Source organism: Hevea brasiliensis, chromosome 14, assembly GCF_030052815.1.
Source record: "Hevea brasiliensis isolate MT/VB/25A 57/8 chromosome 14, ASM3005281v1, whole genome shotgun sequence".
Classification (NCBI taxonomy): domain Eukaryota; kingdom Viridiplantae; phylum Streptophyta; class Magnoliopsida; order Malpighiales; family Euphorbiaceae; genus Hevea; species Hevea brasiliensis.
Genome location: NC_079506.1, coordinates 90,098,687 through 90,108,610, shown reverse-complemented (window position 1 = coordinate 90,108,610; position 9,924 = coordinate 90,098,687).

The following is a 9,924-nucleotide window of genomic DNA, read 5'->3' as shown; positions in this document are numbered from 1 at the left end:
TCAACAGTTACTCGAGTCTGCAAGTTCGGGCCAGCCTGGGCAGGTAGGCTATCGAAAAAGTTTCAGAATTGGGTCGAAATTATAGGCTATCCCACCATTTTTAAACATTCTGGACGCATCCCCAATGTCAGAATTGGCATAGGTAAACCCGAACCTTACTTTTTCTTAATTATCTAGTGCCTGATTTCAATTAAAAATCTATAAAATATTCGTGGTAAGTTAGAAAATTATAATTCTTTTTGCATTAGCTTAATAATATTGCTAAGGACTGTGGGGCAAAGTTTTAGAATTTTTAGAGCTCATTTATGCAGTTTTTCCAAAAGGGTTAATTGTAGGGATTAAATTATAATTTTTCAAATTGTGGTTGTTGAGTGTTCGAATGGGCCCAGGAGGGGCCATGTGGTGTGATTGAGTTGTGGATGTGTGACTTGTGGATATAGAAGTGTATTTTGAGCCCTTTTGCAGGTTGGGTAGGTCCTAGGTATAGAGGAGACTCTGCTGGATTTTCGGCATGACTTAGGGCATTTTTGATCCTTTTTAAACTTGTATTGAGTCAAATATATTAAATAATTTCAATGAAATTATCAGGTGAGCCAGGACAGCCTTTCTCCTTAGCCCAGCCACCGCAGTGACTTCGGTTCAAGTCTGTGAGTAAAATATTAATTTTAATTATAATTTCAATATTATTATATGTTCAAGCATGCTCATGCATCACTTATAAATATGTATCTATGTAGTTAAACACTAGGCACGTTTTATATTGCATTATTAATTGATAAAGTACTATGGATGTTGTTTATGGTAATTTGGAGTAGTGTGCGTGTGATGTGTGGTATTGGATATAGATAGGAAGGGTAAACGCGACTTGAGAGACACTCGCTGGGACCCAATCCTTTATGGATAAGTCAGGGTAGGCACGGATCGAGATGATCTCATTGGCCCCCGCATTTGGTTTATCAAGCGAAAGTCCGGCTTGAGAGACACTCGTTGGCAGAGGTTGGATTAAGAGAGCTGTATAAGGGATTAGCTCCCATATATGTACCGTTTGAACACTATTGAATGTGTGAGTGCTCCAAATTGCCTTTTTGCTGTTATGTTATGATATGTATGAAAATTTCGATGGTGTTGCATTCCACTCCTTAGGATGCATTAGCTCTAGGTAGCTATAGAAATTGTAGTTAAAATAGGTATTTTACTCATTGAGTCGAATGCTCACTCATATTCACCTTATTTTTTCAGGCTACAGGAGGATTACTTGTTGTAACTAACCTGCTCCTCTTCTTCGTAGGTCAATTAGTAATATCTAATGTATTTTGTACAATTTAGCTAAAATTTTAGACTCCGCATGTGTTAGGAGTATTTTAATCAATTTGGGACTGTAATATAATATTATGTTGAATTTGTAAGAATATTAAATGCATGTATGTGTAAGTGTGACTGGATTGGATGAGAGAGCTGAGCTCCTATTTGATTTATGACATGATGAGTATGTGGAGGGTGAGCTGAGCCCCTCAAATTGATATATATTGTGTTTACAGGTCGGACCAGTTAAAAACTCCCAGTTGTATGGTCCATATTATGGTCGAACTTTGTCCGGTTGAATTCTTAAAATTAGGCTTAAAATGGGTCTTAGAATTGGGTTAAGGAATAGTTAAACTTACTAAGAACCTCGAGGGCTTTAGGCTGGCTCAGGTTTTAGTGCCGGTCCGGCTCATAGGTTGGGTCGTGACAGTCCAACTTTTTTTGTTTTTCCAAAGAAAACATTCCAATTAAGGGAGAGAAAGGGAAAAAAATATTGGGTTATGGCTATTTTGTGCATGATCATCAAACTTATATGAAACAAAATAAGACCTAACATTTGAGGCCAAAAAAAATCCAAATATTTATTTATGTTTTGGACAACAATGATCTTTTTGGGTCCATGATATGATTGGCATATGAGTGAAACTAATTCTTCGAATGAATTTAAGAGTATACTCTTCCACATCAATATAATACATTTAGAATTATTACTCTTAAAATACTTTTCAGTGGTTAACTAATCTCTCAATTTTATTAATTGAATTAACTCTAAAGATTTTCATATGAATTACTTGGTTCTTTAAATTTTATATAGAAGATAATTTATGCATCATTTCTACTTCCATAATTTTTTTTAGTTTATATATTTTTAATTCTTTTCATTAATTTATTAATTTTTAAAGATGATTGTGAAGTTTAAACTCCTGATATCTTGCATTATAAGATAAACTACTAAGCACATCTAAAATTCTTTGTTGCGTGCACTTGGTTTAATCTTTGTTTTGTGTATGTAATGAAAACAGCGAAAATCATGAACATGGGTCGTAAAAGATTAGAAATTTGACCCATATATGAAGAAAATAACTATCATATAAGTGCAACATTAACAAATTGTGACACTTGTTGCCACTTACCAATAGCTAAGTGGCAAGCCCTAAGAATTGTCTTGGGCAGGCCACTTGCACCGACCTTAAATTGGAGTAGGCCCATTTTCACTCTACAGATATGCCCTTGACCTTTCTCTGATTACCATATCACCTTGACAACGCCACCGACACGCACATACACATATGAAAAATTAGGCATCTGGGTACTAAGTTTTTGCAGTGTGTCGTAATGGGGCAAAAAGGAGTTTTTTAGGAGAGTAGTAGTGGCAGCTGGGTATGAATTGAAAAGGGTCAATAAACAATAATGCAATTTAAATTTTTTGAAAAAAGTTTACATTCATTCACTCTTCATTAATAGGAGTAGTTTAAAAAGGTACGTAGTGTTTGGAATTTAGTGCAAAAAATTAGGAGAGTTTGACCATAAAATGTGTGAGTTCGTGAGTTGTTGTTTCTGTAGTCCTAAATGGGGGAGCAGAATATATATAATGGACTATGACTGAGCTAGGCCGCAAATATATATATATATATATATATATATATATATATATATATATATATATATATATATATTCTTGTTTAGAGTTGGGACACAAATATGTAGATCTATATATTTATTAAGTAAGCTCCATTATATACTCATGATATAGAATATATGGTGGGATTTGTTTATTAAATACATGAATTTAATATAAATTTAATATATTTATATTTTAGATTTATAGTAAATTGAGTCTAAGTAATAAATTCCCATGAGATATATATATGTTTTTTTACCAAGTTAGGGTGCCATGATGCCAAACCTAAGGGTCAACCACTAAAAGATCTTGTAATCTTGCATCTATATTTTCAGGTAGTCTTAACAAGCCATGATATTTATCCCTGAGCGAGCAATAACCAACCCTAGCTAGCTAGACCTTTTCTTTTATTTTTTTTTTCTGAAAAAAAAATAGAGGCAGGGGCAATTTATTTATTTTAATTCATTTAACGCATTTATAAATTATAAATGGATTAATATAAATGAAGAAAATTAATTTGTACTTTTTTTTTTGTTAAGTAGAAGTGGACACATGCACTCAAGGTCATTGAAAGAAATGGATCACACCTCAAAATCATCGCAATTTTAGTCAATACACTTACGTGACGATTGAAATTTAAAGATATAAATTTATACTTTTGAAAGTGCTCTCAATCAAAAACATTAATAATTATTATCTTTTTAGGGTGTGTTGTTCATTAGTGAATATTGTTATCACATTTCAAATTAATTTATTAATGATTATGATGTTTATGTAAGTATTACAAACACTGGACATTTGGAATTTTAACTTGCACGCTTCCAAGTTTTAAGTTTTTAATTCTAGTAATTTTAATATGATATCAGAAAATTTTTTTAATTAAAAAAATTTATAATTCAAATTATGGTCACTTTCATTTATTAATTAAATATTTCAATACAAGATAAAGTAGATATTTTTCTCTTAGACTTAAACTTTTAAATTTAGTGATTTTAATAATTATAGAGATAATTAGGATTTGCTTGTTATTATTAGAAGGTATTTAATTTGACTTATAAATCAATCAAATCTATTTATAAGTAGAAAATCATAAGTAGATTATTATTTGATTTGACTTATAAGTTAAAAAAACTATTTAAAATAAGTAAGAAGGTATAAGGATACTCTTTACTTATGACTTATTTACTTATTTTAAAATTATATTTTGACTAAGTAAAAAACTATTTTATCCTAATAATTTTTTAAAATATCAATATTATTCTTATTTTAACAAACACAACACTCAATAATATATACTTTTTTATCATTTTGATAAATTAAGTTACTTTTAAATACCCTTTAACTAAATACTTAAACTATTTTAAAGTTAATTTTAGATAATTTTATAAAACAATTAATTACTTATTTTTAAATTAACTAATAAGTTAAAAAATATATTTTAAATTAAAAATTAAAAATAAGTAGTAAAATCAAATACCCTCTTAATGTTTGAACTGCTATTAAGAAAAATACAACTTTAAATATATTAATTAGTGATTATTAAAAATTAATTTTAAATTGAGTAATTAGCTAGTATGAGTTATTGTCAAATTGATAATTAGATAAAGTTTCTTTTTTAGTTATATGTTTTTAAATTCTAAAATTGTACATTTTAATTTTTTGTTTATACATCAAAAATTTGATGTTATTTAAATTTTTTTTTATAACATGCAAGAATTGTATTACCAAGGTCCATTGGACAAGATGACATGAAAAGTGGAAAATTTTTTGTCTAAATTCGGTCTATCATGGATTCAAGATATAAATACGTGAGATTTATGTAGTTAATAAGTGTATCCCACTATAAATTTTATGTTTTGAATTCATGATAAATTGGATCTAAGAAAAAATATGAAAAGTGAATACAAGAGAGGCCTGCAAACCCCCAACCTCTTACAGATCCCCAAACTCAGAAACAAAAACAAGAAACTCTAAACAACCTAGCACATTGAATACAAAACAGCCAAAAGCATCTTTGCCACACTGCAGGACCACCATAAACATAATTTGTGTCTCTCATTTAATCTAAGGGTCGTTATTAAATTTTGTGAATATGGTTTAATTTCTATGGCATAACACTGCAAATTTTGATCGAGTTCTACTTGGAGCCGTCCATTTGCCAAAAGCCTTGAGAGTGTTTAGTACGAGATTAACAACAAGTAATTGTTATCAATCTCTCATTAATATTATTTGAATATTTAAAAAAATTAGGTTAATTTTTCACTTTATCAATATTGATGCCTTTTAGAGTTAAACGTTAACTTTGGGAGGTCTAGATTAATAATTACCCCTTTAAAAATTAAAACTTATAAGAATAATATTTCACTTCATTAATATGGAGCATCATGTCGTGTATTCTTACTTGGTCGCCATATTGAATCATGGGATCAAATACATGTTAAAGGATATTTTCGGCCAAGGGCAAGCTCCAAGTCAAAATTGACGGTTCCAATTTGTATTAAAAACAAATAAAAAAGATTTTAAAGGGTTGATTCAATCTCAGTTTATTTTCTGGTAGTTTCAATTTTGATTTTGATTTGATAAAGATCAATTTAATTCAATGATTTTTTTTTTCTGGTTCACAGACCTAGAGGACAATCTAGCCCAATCTTGCAATTCATGGTTATTCCAATTTAATTCAGGCCTTAAAGCGTTGAAAAGTTTATGTTTTGAATTTGATCGAGCTAAATTTAGATTCAATCCGGATTGTGACCAAGTCTATTGAAAGATAAATCCACTTAACGACACAAATAAATATTAAAAATATAAAATTATTTTTAAAATTTTCATTTATAAATTTAAAATTTTAAATTAAATAATTTATTAACATAATATCAAATTTTCATAATTTAAAAGATTTAAGCTTCGAATTTTGGTCACTTCATCAAACATAGAAATAACAAAGGACTTAGGATTCTTACATTTTGTGGGTTTTAACTTAACCATCATTCCAACTCAAAAGAACAAATTAGCATATGTTAATAATTTTTCTTTACAAAAATGCTACACAGCTCAAATTGAGCTAACTCAAAATGGCATATTAGTAATTAAATTAAAATTTATTACCATTTTATCCTTTTAATATATGAGCCATTTATGGTGACTTGTGAGCCATTTAGCTCATTTATAAGCCACTTGACTATAAAATCTCTTCATTTAATATCTACTCACCAAACAATATTTTTCAATGTCAAATTAAGATGCTAGCAGTTTTTGAAACTCTAAAAATTAATGCTATGGGAAATATACAAATTTAGAGATATTGTATACTATAAGTTATTACATATAATATATTTGTTATAAGATAAGATATATTGATTTTTAATGATAAGTTATACTATAAGTTATATTTATTTTTTTTAACTTGAAATATGATATAAATTTGATATATATTAATTGAAATGAAGTAAATAGCATTTCAAAAATGAAATTAAATATTATAACAATAAATATTGATATTAAAGTAAGTATCATATTAAAATTGGTTTGAAATTTGATAGTGGTGTTAGAGTGATAATGATGGCGGTGGTTGATTAGTGTAGGTAGGGTGACGGTCAAATTAGTTATATTTATATTTTTTCAGTATATAAAATATTAAAATATGATATAAATTTCACTATATATATTTTAAATTATATATACTCCATAAACACTCAAATCACCACGGTCAACAATCACCACTATTATCGTTATTTAAATCATTTACTTACAAATTATATGAATATAGATAGATATAAATGTAAAAATAACTATTACTTGACATGATATACACTTTTAACAAATAAAATTTATATTTTCGAAAAAAAAATTATATATATATATATATATACACACACACACACACATTAGAGCTTGTATAATATATATATTTCATGCAATAAAATGTTGGATGAGGGCAAGTAGCCTGATTGGCATAGAAGCATGCATCTCAGCGTGGTTCAAGGTTTGAGCCCTCTCTATATTAGATATTTTTTTTTTCCATTTATAAGCACACCTAACACAATACGTTCTTTATATATGTATATATATATTTTCGTTGATTTGAAAAGCGGATGAGAGCTAATAGCCCGATTGCACATGCTCCCAAGCATAAGGTAGAGGGTTTAGGGTTTGAATATTTCCTTTTCCCTTTTTTTTTATTTATGATTCTTTATAATTATTTTTATTAAAAAATATAATATTAAACTGTAATAATTGGAAGTATTTTTAAACCCTAATTAACACTTTTCCTTAAAATTATAATATAACAAATGTTTAGATTTAAAATTATAAGATATATATAAATCATTTACTTATATACATCTAGTTTTATAGTATTAACATCACTTCACTACTATTAGAATAATCACCTATACAACGATCAATAGTTAAATCAGCACCACCGCTATAATCACCATGTATACAATATTACCACCATTATTATCATTAAATCATTATTTTTAATTTAAATATAGAGGGAGATAGTCAAAGATATTTAGAGAATGATAGAAATAAAATGAATTATAGATAGAGATATTAAGATTATCATATATATATAAAGATAAATAGAGGGAGGGAGAGATAAAGATGTGGAGAGAGATATATAAAAATACATAAATCAATTTATGTGTTGATTTCAAAATCAACACATATATTGATTTATACATTTCTATATATCATATATATAAAGATTAATAGAGGAAGAGAGAGATAAAAATGTAGAGAGAAATATATAGAAATGCATAAATCATTATGTGTTGATTTATTGATTTATGCATTTTTATATATCTCTCTCCACATCTTTATCTCTTTCCCTCTATTTATTTTTATATATATGATAATCTTAATTTATCTATCTATAACTCATTTTATTTCTATCATTCTCTAAATATTTTTGACTATCTCCCTCTATATTTAAATTAAAAGCAATGATTTAATAATGATAATGGTAGTAATATTGTACACGTGGTGATTATAGCGGTGGTGCTGATTTAACTATTGATAGTTATATATGTGACTATTCTAATAGTAATGAAGTGCTGTTAATACTATAAAACTAGGTGTATATAAGTAAATGATATATATATATATATATATATATATATATATATATATATATATATATATCTTATAATTTTAAATTTAACTCCACCTAAGTAGTTTGCGCTTAGCCGGTCCCAAGCCCGGATAAAGGAGGAGGGTTGCGGTAGGTGACAGCTAGCGTAAAAATTTCGTCACACCCTATGATATGGATTCAAAAGATATAAACGTTGGGGCGTCCTCTACTAACGACGCGCTACATCGGAGCCCGGGTGTAGTGATAAATATGCAAGGGTGTAGGGCGTTCACCGAAAGCGACGCGCCATACCGGCGCCCGGGTGTGGTGTTAAGTGAGCAAGGGTTCCCACATCATGGACGGGTGTGGGTAAAGAAGTTAGTCCATAGGACAGATAGTAGAACAAATAGTGGAACAGAACACAAGATAGACATAGAAAACAATAGAAGATATCATAGAAGGAGACCAATTAGGAAGGAGCAGGATAGGAGGAGGATCAGGGTTGGTACTTGGAATGTTGGATCACTTACAGGAAAATTAATGGAGCTTGTGGATACCTTGGAAAGGAGAAGGGTGAATATTGCTTGCATTCAGGAGACTAAATGGGTAGGAGAGAAAAGTAAGGAAGTGGGTAATTCATGGTACAAATTGTGGTTTACCGGAAAGGAGAGAAACAAGAACGGAGTGGATATAATCATAGATAGAACATTGAAAGACGCAGTAGTAGCTGTGAAAAGAGTAGGAGATAGAATTATACTAGTAAAGCTAGTACTAGAAGGAGAAACAATAAATATAGTTAGTGCTTATGCCCCATAAATAGGACTAGACAGTGAGAGTAAACAAAGGTTTTGGGAAGATATGGATGATTTAATGCAAAGCATACCGAATGAAGAGAATTTTTTCATTGGTAGAGATTTGAATGGACATGTAGGAAGTGATAGACAAGGTTATGAGAATGTTCATGGAGGTTTTGGTTTTGGCAGTCGAAATGAGGAGGGAAAAAGCATCATGGATTTTGCTATGGCATACGACCTAATACTAGCAAATACCTACTTTATAAAAAGAGAGTCACATTTAGTGACTTTCAAAAGTGGGCAACATAGAAGCCAAATCGACTTCCTCTTAACCAGGAAGACAAATAAAGCTCTATGCAAGGATTGCAAAGTCATTCCAGGAGAGCTTTAACAAGTCAACATAGGTTGGTGGTCTTAGATGTCAAGTTTAGGAACAATTCAAGTAAGGTCAGAAGAAATAGTGTAGCTCGAACAAAGTGGTGGGAGTTCAAAGGAGTAAAGTAAGTGAAGTTCAAAAATGAGCTTCTCGAGTCCGAAGTATGGAAGCTAGATATGGAGGCCAATGATATATGGATACAGATGGCATCAAAGATTAGAGAAGTAGCTAGAAAAGTACTTGGAGAGTCTAAAGGACATGGACCACCCTCAAAAGAGAGATGGTGGTGGAATGAGGAAGTACAAAAGGCAGTGAAGAGAAAAAGGGAATGGTATAAGAAATTACCTAAATGTGATAATAATGAGGCATATGAACAATACAAGATAGCAAAGAAAGAGGCAAAAAAGGCAGTTAGTCAAGCAAGAGCACAGGCCTTTGAAAAGTTATATGAGAAACTTGGAACTAAAGAAGGGGAGAAAGATATTTATAGATTAGCAAGGAGTAGAGAAAGGAAATGTCAAGATCTCAATCAAGTTAGGTGCATTAAGGATAAAGAAGGAAAAGTGTTGGTGAAAGATGAGGACATTAAAGAAAGATGGATAAATTATTTTAATGATCTCTTTAATAATAGTCAAGATGGAAATAGCGTGAATATAGATTATAAAACAATAGAAAAGAATGTAAATTATACTAGAAGGATTAGATCTTTAGAAGTAAAGGAAGCACTTAAGAGAATGAAAGTGAGTAAAGCCTGTGG